At 38.7% G+C, this 19,028-nt stretch overlaps 1 protein-coding gene across 1 annotated transcript in view; it reads right to left on the reverse strand.

Annotated features, from left to right (window-relative positions):
• ZNF407 (zinc finger protein 407) overlaps positions 1 to 19,028 on the reverse strand; it is a 480,440-nt gene that overhangs the window by 106,345 nt on the left and 355,067 nt on the right. The gene's annotated exons all lie outside the window — the stretch shown is intronic.

A 19,028-nucleotide genomic window follows, 5' to 3' on the forward strand; every position in this document is an offset into this window, starting at 1 on the left:
AAGTAAAGGGGGCTAGATGGAGGTGAGGTTTCTACACTTCACTTGAACTGGTAAAATGTTAATAACAGTAGACTTTTACAAGTCATACATGTACACTAATACCCAGAGCAACTATTATAAAAACTACACAGGGATATACTCAAAACAGCAGCCTCACCCTTTAGGGCCTTCCTAGATCACTGATGTCAATGACTTGTTCCTCAAATCATGTCTTCCCATCCCTATATAGTTAACAGGAGTTAGTTTTGGACACAAGCAGGCAAACACATAAGCAAAATAAACAAACAAAAACAAAACAAAACAAAACTTGATTAAACAAATAAGTGCAGTAGTAGAAGATTTGGGAAAACAATAAAATTTATGGCAAGAGATTCCCTGGGTTGGAACTGAGAGAAGGGTCTGCAGTCTAGTGACAAGAATACCAGCTTAAGAACTTGGATTGATTCAGGAAATTTGCATTCTAATACTACTATCATCACGTCTACACAAATAGTAGGCAAATTACTTCAGAACTTGTATCTCATTTATCTTGGTGATGCAGTAAAATGTTGAATTACATTATTTTACAATGGCTTTCACTTCTGAAACTGTTCTGGACACTACAGCTGGACTGCTGGGCTCTTTGCACAACTCTGCCGTGTATTAACAGTGTGACCTTGGACAAAAGTGATCAAAATCTTAGCGCCCCGGTGTCCTCATCTGTAAAATGAGGACAGTAATGGTATTTGTAGCAGAGAGTTGTTGTGAGGATTAGAGGAGTTTAACAAATGTAAAGTAAAAGTTAATGAATGGAAAGTACTTGGAAGATGCCTAGCCCATGGAAAGAGCCCATAAAGGAGAGAAGACGTAGTAGGGATGACAGTAACACTTAACACAGCACCTTCTGTGTATCAGATACTACCCAGTGCTTGACATTGTTATGTCATTTAATTTCACAATAATCCTATAATTAGAAGGCACTATTACCTAATTGAAGATGGTACTTATTTTAAGATAACTTCAGAGTAAACCACCAATATCCAATTCTACAAAACCACAGAATAATAAACCATTGGCAAACGAAGCTCAAGCACTTGTGGTGTATCAGTAATTGGTTAAATGTAATACAAATGCACACCAAACTTGGGCATAAAGAAGCCAGACTGTTGAATGCAAACTCCCACTGGAATATCTACTCATTTCAATACCTTAATGGGTATAATGACAAAACTTTTATTTGGAGTAGTCATGCTATCTTTAATATCCCATGGCAGTGATTCTGATCATTTCTCTATAATGGAGAAACTTCAAATCCTAAAAATTTCATCTCTGTTTCTAAGGTTCTCCTCGCATATCAAATGGTAGCTAATTTATCAGCAGATGTGCGTTTAAACCCAGCAAATACAAACTATGTTGAAATCATGCTAATTAAAGTGCAGTTCTGCTGAGGCGGTCTTGTCTTGAAGGATAACAAGGGGGATTCCCAAGGGCGCTCCATGGAAAGAGGCCAAAGTTGGCCCGTTTCCACAAAGTGGACAGAAAAAATGTTTCAAAGACACACGGAAACACAATCTCAAGATGACAAAAAGGTGCTTAAAAGAATCAAGTTACAAATCTTTTCAAAATCATGATGGAAGTATATGCTTTAAAAAGGCAGAATTATCCAAGCAAGAAGACAGACAAATGTTAGATCTGAGAAGACTAAAAGGACAGTCATGAGACAGTGGTATACATTCAAACCACAACTTCACAGGAGAAAGCAGCTGTTTTTGATCATGCTGGTTCTCAAAGAGTGAGGATGATGATGATACAATTTAAATTTAAAATAGATCTGGTTCAATTTTTTATTTTCTAAAAAAACTAAGACATTTAAGCAAAAAGTAACTGACTTTGAATAAAAACATAATTTTATTTACTTTTTGTCTTCTATTCTAACTGGCAGTAGGTTAATGGAAACCCTGAATCTAGCACGTCTGTGTAGTGTTGCAATCTTGAACTGTTCTTTTCAAACTGAAAATATACTTTGGAGACTGTCTTAGCTATCTACTGCTGCTATAACAGAAATACCACAAGTGGATGGTTTTAATAAAGAGAAATTTATTCTCTCACAGTCTAGGAGGCTAGAAGTCTGAAGGCAGGGTGCCAGTTCCCAGGGAAGGCTTTCTTTCTCTCTGTCAGCTCTGGGGGAAGGTCCTTGTCATCAATCTTGCCCTGGTCTAGGAGCTTCTCAGCACAGGGACCCAAGGTCCAAAGGATATGCTCTTCTCCTGGCAGTTCTTTCTTGGTGGTAGGAGGTCCCTCTCTTCTCTGCTGATCCTCTCTCTTTTATATTTTCAAAGAGATTGACTCAAAGTACAATCTAATCCTATAGATTGAGTCCTGCCTCATTAACATAACAGCCTCTAATCCTGCCTCATTAACATAATACAGGTTAGGATTTACAACACATAGGGTAATCACATCAGATCACAAAGTGGTGGACAACCACTCAATACTGGGAATCATGGGCTAGCCAAGTTGACACATTTTGGGGGGACACAATTCAATCCATGACAGAGACAAAGTCCTAAATATAAATATTATATTAAGTACAAATATAGGGTAATATTTATATTTAAATATTACCTAAGGTTATAGAAAAGAAGGATAATTAGAACCAGAAAAAAGTAGGTTATATATAAGCATTCCCAAACCTTGGCCTAGAAAATTTTCAGAAAGTTAAAGGTAATGATGAAAAACAAGGTACAAGTAGCATTCTCAAAAAAGGAAAGTTGTTAAATACATCATCAAAGTGTCCAATAATTTCCATTTGAAAACCCACATCTCTTTCTGAGTGTGATCCAGCCATACCACTCATCTACCTGCAATTGTTGAAAGAGGTGGTCTATCCAAATGGGTGTCACCTTCCCCCCTGAGGTTACAACAGCATGTTACTATTCTTTAGAGAAGACTTCATGAACCTTTGCTGGAATCTGTGACTCAGGCCCTATGGTCACTTGCTAGACCAGGCAGAAGTCTTATGGCTGGCTGTTATTCTATCCATTCCCTCTCTATGCCAATGCTTATATGGCACCTTTAGCAAAGAACTGGGGATACAGAGATAAATGCAGCGAGCCAAACTTGCTCACATCTGAAAGCTTTCACTTTCTAGTCCTACTGTGAGAAAGCTTTTGTCCCCAGACCGTTCCATGGCTGGCTCCTCATCATACCAAACTCAGCTCAGATATGACCTCTCAGAGATGCCTCTGAGATTCATTGCTTTAAAGTAACCTCTCTGTAACTCTGTCACAAAAAAATCCATCTTCTTGCTTTCAAAACACCATTATCTGAAATTCAGTTTGTGAATCTGTTTTTGTCCATTATTCCTACCACACATACCTACACATTCAGTGAATGATAATGACGGTGTTCCCCAGTCTTATCTTTCACACTGTTGTATGCCCAGCCCTTACACAGTGTCTCATACATAGTAAGGGCCTTCGTAATACTTGATGACGAGTGAATGAGCACTCACGGGAGTCCACAGTCTAGTAAGCGAAGACAGCAACATATACAGGACTTTACGATGCTGGGTGGGATGTGTATTAAGGCTCCCCAAACAAAGGCGAAACTGACAAACAGTATCTGGGAGGTTCATGGAAAGCTTCTAAATACAGGTAAGGCTTCAGCTCACATGGAGTTTTACCAAGGGACAAGGCACTCTAACTCCTTACGTGGAAAAACCATTTGTCCCTCAAAGGACTCTTACCATAACAAGAGCTGTCATTTGTAACTATCTAGTGCATGCTAGATGCGATGAAAGAGCTTTGCATATATAACCTCATTAAACCTGGAAGATAAATACTATCATACACATTCTGTGGAAAAGAAAACCAAGGTGCAGAGAGTGTACAACACGTGCCTAGTCCCATTGCTAGAAAGTGGTAGAAGCTCTTCCCATTACGGCACTATGTACCTTCCTCCTCTCATAATAGAAGCCATCTTCAAATTACTCTGTGAATAAAATAGGAACTGTCAATGCAGGCATCCAGGGAATTCACTAATTAGATACTTACTACATAAATATCCTTATGTTAACACAAACTGACATTTTCAAGTTTCTAATCTCTATTAAGAATAACGGACTGCAACCCCCTCCTGCTTGTTCCTCAGAACAACTTCAAAACTCAATCCTTCATCTAGAATGTTCCTTTAGGAAGAGAGAGACAGAAGATGGTGAGTCACTCCAAAAGCAGAAGTTAAGGTGAATAATGCAACACATCACAGCTAAGTTAGCCACACGTAGAAGCATCCATCCCGGGAAAACTCGTAGTGAGCTGACTCATGGCTGATGGGGGCATCTCAGGCACAGACTGACTGTGGTGGTCGTGTAAGCCACAGCACTGACAACGGTGCTAACCAGGCTCTGGCAGGAAGATATCAAAGGAAGAAGACCCTTCTTAGATGGAAACCTAGGCCTGAGTTGGCTTGGGTTCGGTACGCTCACGTGACAGGCATCTCAGAGATATGTTCAGTGCCATAGCAAGGCTTCTCCAAGACAGCTGGCTACTGCTTCGGGCCACCATGGATGAGGAACCTTCCTTTTAGCAGTTCAACTCAATCACTCTATTCTGGCTTTAAACTCAGTAAAGCAACTTCATCATTGTGATTTGGTTTCACAAGTCAATTTTATACAAGAAAAAGTGTTGACTGCTGACATGAATATTCTGGTCTACTTGACAGTAATATTTCTCAATTAAAAAACAAAAACAAAAAACTCTAATTTATGTAATTATCTTCCAAAATTCAGTTATCATGACTTTGCCAGGTTATCTCTGGTTGTGGATAAACTCGTGTGTTTCTAGATCTGCAAACCTAAGGATCAATCTGGAGAACCCAGAGGAGGCTGTGTCCCTTCAAGGCCTGTCTTGTCTTGGACTCCTAGACAAGAACACTACTGACATGCTTTAACCCTTCCTTCTCCCAAGACACACTCCTTACTGCCTTTCAATCTCTGCTCAAAGCTCATTTCCTCTATAAAACCAACCCAGACGGAGTTCATCTTTCTCCTATGATCATAACTTCAAAATTGCATCCACTATTACTAGCCTTTATCTCCCCATCAGATAGAGCTGATACTATAATTCCTGCTGGACATATTGTGTAAGGGTATCAAAAGTAAAACACACTGTGTTTGTACATCAGATTAAAAAGATGATAAAGTAGCTAATGAAATTGAATAGAGACAATTTCAGTCTTGTATTTTGGCTTAAAAAAATAAAATGACTACAGTTTTGGGAAAAGAGAGATTTTTCCTTACTAAGCTCCATATAAACCAATGAAACGAATGGCTGCTAAAAACCTTAGTAGCATCTCGGAACCAACTATGTTTAAAGAACAGAGCCTTTGTTGTCAATGCACATCTGGCATGCTGAGTGTGAGGTCTGTCCTCATTTAAGATCAGCACTGACAAGTGAGAAGACGCCAGAAGGAGTACTACCAGGATCTGCCAAGTGATGCCATGAGAAAAGTGAAGGCTGTCCAAGGACAGGACACTGTACAGCTATTCAATAATGAATGGACACCCACACTATCTTAAACTGGATGTTGGGGCTTCAGTTTTTGCCCTTAACAAGCTGAAAGTCTAGGAAAGAGGCAGTTTTTCAAGAAGAGTAGAAAATGGTAGCCACTTGGAAGAGATGGTATGATGCAAAGTCAGAAGAATTGCATGGCCTGTGTACAATCCTGCCAAAATAAAGTAGAGGAAGACTGACATCAAAATCCGAAATTGCAGCACTTGGATGCCTGTCCCCTCATATTTATAGTCTTCAGCCACCAACTGAAGACACACAAGAAAGTAGACAAGAACACAGGCTCGAGAGTCAGACTGCCCGGGTTCAGCTCCCAGCTCTGCAAGAACACCTTGTGGACCATCATCTGACCACTTGTGGTCACCACCACTATCCCCATCCAAGTGATCTTGTCCCTTTTTAGCCATCTCTCCACACAGAAGCAAAGGCGATTATTAGTTTTTAAAAAAGTCAATATATGCTTCTCTTTTGCTCACAGTCCTCGGTAGCTTCCCGTAACCATCAGAAGACAAACATCCACAGGCCTTAAATCTACTGAGGGCCCCGTGTCCTCCCGCTTTCTAGTCCCTACCCGCCACCTCAGACTCAGGACTTTCCTGGCATCCTCAGGCCCACAAGCTCATTCCTGCCTCAGAGTGCCCACCTGTCAGCCTCCTGGCTTTAAAAGCTCTTCCTCAAGGGTTTGCTCACCTCCTCCCATCAGTCCTCCGAAATCTGCTCAAAAGCCATTTCCTTAAAACTTTTGGTGGAGATGGATATGTTTGTTATCTTGATTGTGGTGATGGTTTCAAGGGTGTATACATCAGTCAAAGCATATCAAACTGTACACTTGAAATATGTGTGGTTTATTTCATGTTAATTATACCTCAATGAAGCTGTTAGAAAAAAATCATTTTCTTTGAGAGGTTTCCCCTAACCTTGCAGGTAAAATAGCGACAGCCCCTCCCAGGCCTTCCCTGTAATCCAGTTCTCTTTTTTGTTTCTCCTCGTGCTTTATCAAAACATGGCATTACAGTATATATGTACTGCTCTATTTGCTTATTATCTAACTTCCTCTTGGGGGATGAGCCTGTGTCTCAGGGGTACAGACCAGTGACTGCTGCCCAGAAAGCACTCTATAAATATTTGTTAAATCAGTGAATGTGTAACTTTGGGCCAGTTACCTAATCTCCCTGTGCCTGTTTTCTCCCATAAACAATGGCAGTCCGTAGCGCTTGGGGACACAGTGAAGACTAAATGAGCTATTACAGCACATGTACACAGCCTGGGGCCGACATACATTAAGTGTGCGATGCAGGCTGGCCATCAGAAGTTCACATAGAGTGTTGTAAATTTGGAGAAATTCACTAAGTTATCCAGTCCTTCTATTTTTAATGATTTACTTATTGCTCTTAAATAATCAAATATTTTCTTCTCCTTGTCTCCCAGGCTTTTGAGCATGTAAGTGTTAACTTCTCATTGGGTAACAAGGGGTAGAGGTGTTACTTCTGAATTAACAGAAACTGGGAAAACTCCGTACGAGGCCTTTGGTGTTCTGGCAATTCTTCACAGAGCTGTACCCCAGGCCCATGGAAAGTTTTTTTGGTCTTGTTAATTTCTAACTTAACGTGTGTTCATATGCTCTGTTAAACATGATGGGAACTTTCTCAGAATGCTGGGCTTTGTTTCTTTGTTTGCCAGGGCTTACTCTGTGTAATTGTTCTATTCTTCAACTGTCCTTGGTATCTCTATTAAAAAATTTTAAAACCGGCACTCTTGAAAATTATGTTATTTTACTTTTCATTTACGAAGTGAGCTTATTTTCTGAAAATTAGTAACTGTGAAGAAAACCTACTATGAAAATGAAACCAAGTTAATGATTTCATTAAAATCTACACATAAACTATAGATAATTATAATTGAAGATGAAATAAATCTGCAAATAGGATGCTCAATAATAGAGTAAATGAAAAAGAAGAAAACTACATATTCAAATAAAAATGTCATGTTCCAAGGCTTCTCTGGAAGTCAAGAAATGATACGGAAACGGTGATGATGATCAAGGAAGAAAGATTAAAACAGTGGTACTGAGACGCACAATCAATGAAAAGACAAAGCCCCAAGAGGGAGAATCATTAACAGCTCACTGAGTGAGAACCTTCTCTGCATCCAACACAGTAATATACATTCTGGAGTTTGCCAATTTTCTACAAGATCCCTGAGCAAAACTGTTTAAGCAATTCAGCAGGGTAACAGTGTTGACTAAAACCTAATGAGTAAAGAAACCAAGAGCACAGGCAAGCCCCAAACCAAGGTAACACCCTTGTTACTCCTACTCTTTACTTCTCCTGGCCTTGTGGGGATTTCCATTGTTTACAAGTAAGTGGCACAGTGAAGATTTCCTGCTTAAGTCTACTTAAAAAAGTCTATATCTTACAGAAAAAAAAAATTAAGTTCAGTAAATTTGAAAGTTTGGGATTCACGGTTGTTATGGTCTTTACTGAGAGGTTATTTAGACTCAAGCAATTCACTGCTAGGACAGGAAGGTAATTAAGATTATGATAATATTTAATATGTATCCATTCTAGAATAAAGAAAAGAAAAACAAAAAGTTGTATGCGAAAGTATTAAAATCTGAATTGTGGTAGCAAATGTTCAGTATAGACAATTCAGTCCTCGTAAAGGCAGTAGCAGAGGTCAAAACAAAATCATTAGAGAAGTTTCTAAAGCTTCTGGAAGCCTCATTAAAAACCATATCCTGTTAAAAGTATTAAAACCCTGGAGAGTCAGGTGAGAGAGCACGAAGTATGTGTGTTCTCAGTATTCCCATTGGCAAGAAAATGGGAGACCTCCCTGGGTTTTGAGACGACTTAATTCTAAAACTTCTTACCACACAGGAAGAAAGAGAGGGGTGGTAGAGCTACTAAAAAAGCTCTCAAGGAAAATAGTGGAGAGGTTATTATAGAGATTTGGATGAGGATAAAAGCAAACACAAGGCTTTTAGGTATCAGTAACCCTAGAACAATTTTATAAGGGGACTCACAACTGTCTCTCTCCTTGGTCAAAAGGAACCAAGCACCAAAACACTTCTTTTCTATGTTTGCCCCCTCCTTTGCACAAGTTTTTGTCCCTTGAGAAATGAGACCCTAGGAACGAGGCCTATACTGTTGATCAAGATACCGCTTATCTCCCTGCGAGCAGCAGAAATAATGAACTTTCATCTGAGATCAAACAAAGTAAGAACATCCTTTGGCGGGGCTTTCTCAAGAGTTATCATACAATGATAGCAGGCAAAATAGACACTTTCTAAGTGAGAGAAAATTAACAAGAGTACTTAAACGTTCACAATTTGCAACCAGTCTGGTGACTGAATAAACACAACAATTAAGGTTTCTTTTTTCCATTTTTTAATGTCACTGTTTTCAAGGCATCACCATTTTCTGGTTTGGTTCTCTTTCACACAGTATGTTGCACAATATACCTATTATCACCAGAAAATGTGCTTATCGACAGGTTTTGAAAAATGTGTAATTGACTTCCATGCATTTTATTAGCAACATTTCTTCAGAATTTTTCTTCTCTTGTACAGTTTTCAAATCATGAAAACTGAGCCTCTGGGGATGACACCCATAGTATTCCTCAAGATGGCAGTCGTCTCTTGAGAGCAGCAGAAATATGGAAATATGCACTCGGCTGCTAACCAAGGTCAGAGGTTTGAACCCACCAGCCGCTCTGGGGGAGGAAGATACGGCAGTCTGCAAAGATTATACAGCCTTAGTTCTACCGTGTCCTATAGGGTCACTATAGGGTTACTACGAGTTGGAATCAACTCAATGGCAATGAGTTTTTTTGTTTTTTGGTTATTTGTGGTCAGCTTACTCTGCGCCTGAGACTGACGGAGCTTTCCCACAGTGCTAACTGCCTGATATTTTTAAGTATGGAAGCATTGTAAGCTGGAATCAAGGAAATCACAGTGAAGTTGTTTCTGGAAGCCATACGTAGGAGTTCTCAAATTAGCAGTAGGCAGGTTTGGAGAACATGAGCTGTATAGTCACTAGATCACAATCTGTTACGACTTCTTGGGCACAACGGAGTTCTGAAGGAGACCACCTGGCCCCTCTTCTCAGCTGCCCCCAGTGTGTGGGCTGTGAGTGCAGTATGACCTCAGACAACATTCCTGATGGCCAAGCACTGTCTTCGTTTCCCATTTCATGTTTGGCCTCAGTTTTAGCTGAAACAGTCATTTGGAGTCATCAACATAGCCATAACCAGTGGGCAGTTACGCAATGTATCAACTTTGGTTTTTTATTTTTGTTCTGTTTGGTCTAACATTATAGTTTGATTTTTGTGCTTTGCAATGACTCCTGAAGGAATGGTCATATGAAACAGACTTGGCATCCCTCTCCCACCACACCAGGGTTGTGCTTGTGAAGTGTATGTGTTAACCTTGTGTTGACCTCCAATTTCAGAGGGACCTACAGATGTCCAGGATGCTATGGAGTTTTAGCAGAGTCCTGCTATCTTATAAACACTGGGGCAAAACACTTTTTTCATAGAGTTCTCCCAATCTCCTTGTAAAATCAAACATTGGAGAGGTCCTGTTTTGTTCTTTACTTGTCTAGGTCAGGTCTTGTTAACCTGGGGATCCCTAAACCCTCTGAAGGGTCTGGGATTCCTGAAAAATGTATGTAAACTTTTAGAGAAGTATCAACGGTCTTCTGAGAAGGGGAATTTTGCTTTCCTGGTAATCTCTGAGATGAACAAACTAAAAATAGTTAAGAAGCAGCAGTCTAGAAAATTATGAAAGAGATTACCAAATTAGGGCTGTAATCTAGGATTACCTGTAATTTCACAGAATCATAATATATTACACCTGGGAAGAACCTAGAGAGGTCATCTTCTAAAGTTTAGTCCTTCCATTTATATTCAAGGAAACTGAAGCACAGAGGTCAAGTGATTCATGCGAACAGTTACCACAAACAAGGGGAGGAGATTCCAGATTCACTAAGTCCTAGTTCTGTGGTCTTTTCATTTACCACATCCACCCTTGCTTTCTATACGTTTCCAATGGGTCAGTATAAATACACAATTTGCCTGAGAGATAGGTATGTGCTGACAATGCCTTTAGTGGCCTCTTATGTACCATTTCAAGTTTTTTTGCTCTGTTTATAGGCATGTAATTCCATCTTTAGATTTCTTTCATTTCTTTTCTGTGTGCTCTATAAATTGATACAGTGGCTAACTGTAGGCTTACTTGATTATTCTACAGTTTGCTTTTCAAGTTTTTGATTGGGCTTTCTATTTATATGTTACTATGCTTTAATTTGAATACTGAAATGATCCTTTACTAAAAAACCATAAATTTTTTGGCATTTCATCTTTATTTGTGACTTTAATTTTTGAAGGCATTAACTCCAATTTGAAATCTTATTTACGGCCAGATATTCTACCTTCTGTCTCCCCACCCCCCGGATTTTTAGTTAAAGTTATCTGCATTTTTGCATGGCCTTATTCCACAAGTTTAAAAGCACTGATATGTTTATTTAAAAAACCTCCAACATATTCTCTTTAACATTTTGTCTTCCCTGTCTCCCAAAAGGTGAACTCTATCTTTCCTTGGGATTGACAGCACATGGATGTGATTAGAGGGAACTATTTTTTCAAGAAATATAATTTTTAATAATGCAATAAAAATATTTGAGAATGGCATATTAAAGTGATAAATTAATCTGGTATTGTTGGGAATTCAAGGTTTACACTATTGGATCTCAGAACTAGACTAACAATTTAGACACAATTGAAACTTCAAAAGTGATCTCTATGGATACAAAGCTTTGTATAAGAAAGAAGAGAATAGGAAAAAGTCTGCTAAAAGCTAGCAATTTGGAGCATGGTGTTTTATAAATAAGCTGAGCAGTCTGAGTAGTGAAGACCAAGTGTGGGTGAATGCCAGTGGGTACCTTGTATTCAGGAGCAGTAGGTTATAATAAACAGCAGTAAGGTGACATTCCCACAGCATGTAAGATGAAAAAAGCAGTGACTGAGCAAGAGCTTCCACGACATAAAATTAGTGGGCAAAGGGTTCTGAAGAGAATGAGCTCTTCTGAATAGTTAAAACAATATAAGCAGGCAGAAAAGAATACATTCTTTAAGACAGAAAACAATAAACCGAAAAAAAAAAAAAACAAAAAACAAAACCCGCTGCCGTCAAGTTGATTCCAACTCATAGTGACCTTACAGGACAGAGTAGAACTGTCCCATGGGGCTTCCAAGGCTGTAAATCTTCACAGAAGCAGACTGCCACATTCTTCTCTTGTGGAGCGGCTGTTGGGTTCGAACCGCTGACCTTTCAGTTAGCAGCCGAGTGCTTAACCACTGCGCCAACAAGGTCCCTACAGAAAAGAATGCCTTCTTCAGAAAGGCGACTGGCACCTGGAACTTGTGATGGGGCTCAGGGTCCGCTGAGGCATAGGAAAGAAATGTCCTGGATTCTAGTGTGGGCTCTGCAGTTAGCTATTTTATGTCTGAAGTCATTCTCTTTCCTGCTCAGTTTGGTGGGTGTGAATTTAAAACATTTTTCTGTGTTCTTGTGTAAAAGAGACAATTAAAAAGGAGAGGGGCCGAGAGGTCATATGAAGTGGAGGAAATGAGAAGGAATAAGTAGAAACAAAAGGCACGTGGAGGGAGACTCCACTTCACTCTTTGGGAGAAAGAGGCCTAGAGCAGGGATGATCAAGATGTCAGTCTCACTGAAGGGGATGGTTGGCGACACACAGTTCCCGCCTACCTGTTCGCACAGGTCTTCCTTTTATGAGTGAGTTGAGCTGAGTGGTCCTGGCCCCCTCCTCAGACAACAGCAGTGGCCCCCAGCCTTGTGCACCCTGGCTCTGAGTGGATGGCATGGTGGACTCCTGCTGGTGGGCACATAATGCGGACGCCCAGGTGCACGTGTGCTGCTGCAGCCTGCCCTGAGCATCCATGGCTTTCATGTCTTAAATAATTCACAGATTTACGTTTAATTTAAATGATGTCATTATATCATACCCCACTGAGGTTCTTTATGTGCCTTGCCAAATCTAGCACTACCAAAAGTGAAACTCCCAAACGCACTGCAATTAAGAAACAGTTGAAACTGGCACGGAAAACACCATGAACTTGTTAATTCTCCCAGGTCACATGAAACTAGTGATAATTTCAGCTAAATTAGGTAATACTATGAGTTGGAATCAACTCGACAGCAACAGGTTTGGTTTTGGTTTATTCACTGGAAAAAAAAAAAAAGGTGAACTATATAGAAGAGCCTTGTTTGAAAGATTCACAATACTGCTTTTCCTCTTCTCCAAGATTATGCAAATAAAGGAGGAAGGCATAGCTAATTCTCAGAATGGTTTCTGCAGAGTCTGGTTTGTAGACAAGCATCTGTTAAGGCCCCTCCAACTGTACCATTTTATGTCTGGTTCTTCTGGTACTCAAGCGGACAAGAAAACCATTTAGGCTTCTTGTTTGTAGTACGAACACAAAAACATTTTTTTAAATCAACAAACCTTATTTGAGAAGTATGATGGTATTAACCCCCAAAAGCTTGATCACTTCACAGGATTAAAACTCACCTAAAAGGAATTCATTAAAATGTACTTAAAACGTTTCTCTCACAGAAGATAGCAGCATGGATTAGCTGTTCAAAGACAGAGCTTAAAAACTGCTACAGTATTTTAGTCATTACTTCTCAGGGTATTTTGTTGTTATTTTTGTTTCATTTTTAAAATCTCTGTTTTGTATCTGTCACATTTATGCTTAAATGGTTTCCTGAACGTAATTTTTAATGCATCTCTAATACAAACCAATTCACTAAAATCATGTTCAGTTTTTAGTTTTAGTTTCAATCCAAGAAAGGAAAACATGAGAAGTAAATAAATTGTTATGAAATATCCATTAATGTTTTTCAATTATAGCTGTTAGAACATCTACATTTTATCTAGAACTAAAATCTATACAAATGAAACGAGTAAATTAAGCAATTTAAACTAGGGTTAAATGTTTTCTCTCTGGTGATTCACATTTTCTCCATAATTCACAAAATGAGTGCGTTTTTTGGAAGGGTGAATTTCACTGCTAACAATCAAATAAGATATGCTTGCAAAAAGAGTGATTCAAAAGATTTGTTTATTTTCTCCTGGTGATGGGGCAGAGAATAAATTCCACAGCTATTAGAATCATACAATCTCCCTCATTTTTGTGGTAAATCTTGCTTTGTGAAGTTTAAAAATTGTGTATTTAGTCACACTGTTATTCACAAAACTTAAAATGATTTTCTAACTTGGAATAAATGGTTTGAGATGGGTATTTTTCCTCTTTCTGTTTTTTTTTTTAATGTAAAATATTCTTCTTGCATAGGCTTTTCATTTCTTTTGTGCTGTGTACTCCTAGATAGTATGGCTTAATTGTATGATAAATTAATAATCTCACAAAGCCATCTTTGCGTATCAGTCATTACCTTGGGTAATGACTAATTTGGAGGTGAGGGTGTTATAGACACCAAGGAACGGTTAATGGAAGCGGTGTTTAATTTTAGAAAGGAAATAAAGTGCTAGGGATGCCTGTCACTTAGTTGCCTTCACAGGTTTAAGGGTTAGCAGCACAGACACTTGAAGGTTATGATACGGCACAAATCAGGCTCCAATGAAATGAAAAACAAAAGCGTAGAGGAGCATTTGAAATGTTCTCTAAGGAAGATTATTTTAGTTACTATGTTATTAGTATAAGACCTTGCCTAGGTAAAAGGAAAGCAAAAAAAGAAAGAAAGAAAGAAGAAATTAGATTGAGAGAATCATTAAAAATCAAGAAAGTAGAACTATATAAAGAATTATATGCATTTGACATTGATATTTATGAAGATAATTTTAACTATTGTAAATACGACTAAAAAAGCAAAAATGCAATCTTCATGGGAAATGTTTCATACTGTCAACAGCTTTTAGAATATAATTCAGGAATTTTCTCTAAGCGCTTTTTCATATTTTCAATTTTAGAATTCCAGTTGCCATATATTAAAGTGGTATTTCAGCTATGCGAGTAGTTTTCTAGGCAATGTATGCTTCAAGAAGCAAAATTCTTTCTTTAAATACGCACAATGAGATGGGTAAGCGGTCAGGGTGGGGTGGGCTGGGTTGGCACACACAAACGGGTGGAATAAACCTCAATTGAAAAATGTGACTCAGACAAAAGGAGATGGTTTTAAAACACATTTACGCGACACTCTGTAATCTATTCTGGCTGGTCAAAGTAGTTTTTTTTTTTTTTTCAGCACTAGAATTTCATTAAATCTTTCACAGAAATAAATTTCAGTTTAAAAACATCTCAGCTATAGGTGGAGACTTTTAGTTTTAATTCACACTTAACGTATTGAGGCTTGAAGGCAAGGGGACAACTTTCAGTGCACTCAGTCTTGGTTAAAAAATAGTAATAATCCATAAATTGTCAACTAAGCAATGTGAATTTTAAGTATATTCAAGAAGGCAAATGCACAGAAAGAATTCAGTGCTGCTGGCTGCTAGAGGTGCACCAAGGACTGCTTTTCCGTCAGGGAATTCAGATTGAGATAAGCAAAAAAACGGGCACACACCTAATTTTTATCTGGGCACAAACTGTGCTCAGAGAATGAACTGATGGTTCTAGGTGGTGAGATTTTTTTCTTGCACACACTTGAATACTGGTGTGGCACTCAAACTGCTTCTTTAAAACTAAACATAGGCTTTCCCCCTTCTCTGCTAATTACACACTTTTTTGTTTGAAGAAGCAAGCTCTTTATTGCTTATAATTTCAGCTATCACAAGCTTGGGCATCTTCTCGGATCAATAGCATATAGTTAAGTGGAAGAAAAGGCTGAATGTGATTGTTGTTTGTAAAGCAAGGACTGATTTTTTGGTTTTTAAGCACTGTTCTTGTGTTTCATGTTAAAATATTAAAATCACCTCCCAGGTTCAGAGTAGCAACACTTTTAGAGCCTTTTGTACTAAGATAAATATCTGTCACTTTAAAAATCTAGAATACTGGCACAGGGTATAAAAAATCTAGAATGCAGTCTGAAATTCTGCAGATTCCACTGCTGGTGGCCATGCATCTTTGATGGCAAAACTACACAGGTTATAGCCTCATAAAAGTCAAAAAACATTAACCTTTCTGACACTTTCTGCATGGACGCTTCATCAATGGCTGTCAGGTGACAGAGAGTCAGTGATGAACTCTATTTCTCAGCTGAGGATCCACAACAAATTTAGGAACCAGTGTAGATTAAAAGAATTAAAAAAAAAAAAAAAATCAACCATAGATTTCTTTTTGTACATAAACAACACAGAACCTAGTGAGCACACACATTTGAAGGGTGTCTTTGGTGGTACAGGCAGTGCTGTAATCAAGAGAACTAAACATTATACACCATTCTACAGGCCCAGGTCGAAAATTACCAACTTTTAAACTTTAGGTACCTTCCTAAAACAGGGGAAACACTTTATTCCATTGCAACATCCTATCTTATTTGTTACCATTCACATTCTTTCTAATGAGATACAGATAACATCTAGCACAATTCTGTAAAGTTTTGAAATAAGGAGGGAGACTGTTTAGCAGGACGAGCACATCACGTTTTGCTATGAACCAAAAAAAACCAAAACAAAACAAAACAAAACAAAAAACCCCAAACCGGTTGCCTTTCAGTCAATTCCAACTCATAGCGACCCTATAGGACAGAGTAGAACTGCCCTATGGAGTTTCCAAACAGCGTCTGGTGGATTTGAACTGCCGACCTTTTGGTTAGCAGCTGTAGCTCTTAACCACTACACCACAATCCCCCTTAAAATTCCTGCAATAGTGGAGGCTTTTGCTCTAATCCCAAAGTGACCAGGATGCTGGTCGATGCATTACACACTGTACAGTACAAGTGAACAGAACACAGCTTCAGAATTTCACCACACACACTAAGGATTTCACTCTAGTTACTTTATGGTGAATATTCTAGTTCTTTTGAGGCTTTAATTTTTAGCTTTGTAGCTTGGAGAAATTTCAGTGAACTGTTCAACGTATCTGTAACTTGGGAGGTAAATTCATGACTAAGCTGTGTCTTAATATCTTGAATTTGGTCAGTTAAACAGCAAAGGTCAACTCACTGTGCAATGTCTATCGTCAGTCTATTATCAGCGTATCCATTTCTATCCCTATGTGGAGGACAAACAACTTGCGTGTTTGTGGTCCAATTCCCTTCAAAAGTCCTGTGAAATTCCAACCGGACAGCAATCAGACAAACCACAGCTCAGTCTTCAGATGGAGAATAAATACTCTGTATGCACAGTAACAGTGAGAGAAGTCCAGTGTGTAAACGCTCTGCTAGCATTTCTCAAAGTTGGCTTGAGAGGGGAACTCTTTTACATTGCTCATTCTTTCAATGACATCTATGTTTTTAATCTCTAGATAAATCTGAATAAGAAACATCAGAATTCTCAGGAAAATAACAATACACTAGTCATATCTTTTTGGGTTGTAAATTTAAAATATGGTTTTTTTTTGTATGTGTGGGGGAAAAAACCTAATGAATTCATTTTTTCAATAATATGAACTGTTAAGCCTAATGACTTTCGAAGTGTCTGTACTGAGGGTGGAGTGAGATAACATCTAAAACAAATACTAGATCTTATAATAGGATATAAGGGCCATTCTTTGAAATGAGATGAGTTCTTAGAAGATGTTGGGAGAAGAACAAAAATGCTGAAGTAACCCCAATACATCCATAAGTATGTGGTATCACATGTGAGACCTGCTGGGTAAAGGCATGATCTCCATAGGACGGACAGGAAACATAACAGACAAGAGAATGGGCAACATCTACAGACAAGCAGTCACCTACCAAAGTGTGCTTCATGCTCCAGAGCCCACTGCCGTATAAAGCTCATGTTTCTGAAATGGCCAATTTTTTTTTTTTTTAACCCAACGTTTAAAAAGTTAAACAGATTTTACAAACAGTTCAAAGTAAGGATAGTCTTGTTTTTCTGTTTTATAGTTAAGTTTGTTGGCATCTTAGACGAGGCCTCATGTTTCAGATCTGATCTCACTTCTATGCCGGGGTTCTTACGTTTCCCAGCATCTCCCCCATGTTTGCCACCAAAACTTTAGCTAAGACAAAAAATAAAGAGAAAAAAATAAAATAAAATCTTGCTAGATCATCCAAGATTAAGAACAGCTCCTAAAGACGACTGTTAGGATCGTAATTTTTCTCCAGTAACAAGCATCTGTTAAGCTTCAATGTGCTTTCACAACTTTAAAAAAGCGCACATTCCATTTTGCAGGGAAGATATGTACAAAAAGGATTCAGCTGTACATAAAAACCAGTTTCCTTCTTCGTAGTTTATATTAATAATAACTTGTAAGTATATAGCACTTACTGATTTGCAAAGCACTTTCACATATTACCTAATTTAATGACGGTGTAGTTACTGAGTGTGCGCTAGGCCAGCAGCTCCATAACCTTGATGCTCCTCAGCCCACGGAGCACCCAGAAATGGAGACCATTTTTTTAGGGTGACAAATTCTACTCTAACACTATCCTGCCATCTCACAGAAGTCACTGAGTGTCTGGAGGGATCTGTATTGAGGGGGGAAATAATTTGAGCCCTAGAATAGTTTTGTCAATTTTCTATATGAAGGAACAAAATAATCATCAATGATCATCATCATCATTGTTGGGGAAGTTTTTCCTTTACCTTGTAGAGTTGAGCTTTAAGACCATACCTTTTCTCTTCCAAAAGCATCTTTTATGAGCTCTACACTGACATCATCAAGCATAAAAACCCACTGCCGTTGATTCCGACTCATAGTGACCCTATGTAGGCTTCATGAAATATGAACTAAATGAAGGGGGAAAAAAACCCCAGCAACCTCATTTACTACTAAAAGAAGAAATAATTTACATGCTTAACCTATTTAATGCCACTCCAAGCAACTATGATTTATTATAACCCTATCTGTCTTCGAAATATTCAAATATTTGCTTACTGCTCCATTATACTACTTTGTGTGTGCATGTGTCTTTGTTTTTATTTTTCCCTCCATGCATGCCTGGAGTAGCATCCCAACCTCTCAATCAATGCAATATTAGTAAGAAAAACTACGAAAAGCTCTTGCTTAATAAGCACAGCAGCCCACAGAGCAAGCACATTCACCAGCGAGCCCACGGCACTCTGGCTGGAATGGCTAACAGAAAGCGTGCAGGTGGTAGACTGAGCCACCACTGGAAGCCATAGAGAACAGGGAAAAGAGAGTGAAATGCAAGTAAGGCACCCTCAAACAAATGGTCAAGAAAATTCAGGATTTAGATCAGCAGGCAATTGGGGACCGGCAGAAGTCCTTTGTCCTTATGAAGTGCACTGCAAATCACTGACTAATAGCGTTGCGAAAAGCAACAGGAAGAAACTACGTGGCGACCTGCAGTGCCCAAAGTACCTCCAAAGTACC

Source organism: Trichechus manatus, unplaced genomic scaffold (assembly GCF_000243295.1).
Source record: "Trichechus manatus latirostris isolate Lorelei unplaced genomic scaffold, TriManLat1.0 scaffold00183, whole genome shotgun sequence".
Classification (NCBI taxonomy): domain Eukaryota; kingdom Metazoa; phylum Chordata; class Mammalia; order Sirenia; family Trichechidae; genus Trichechus; species Trichechus manatus.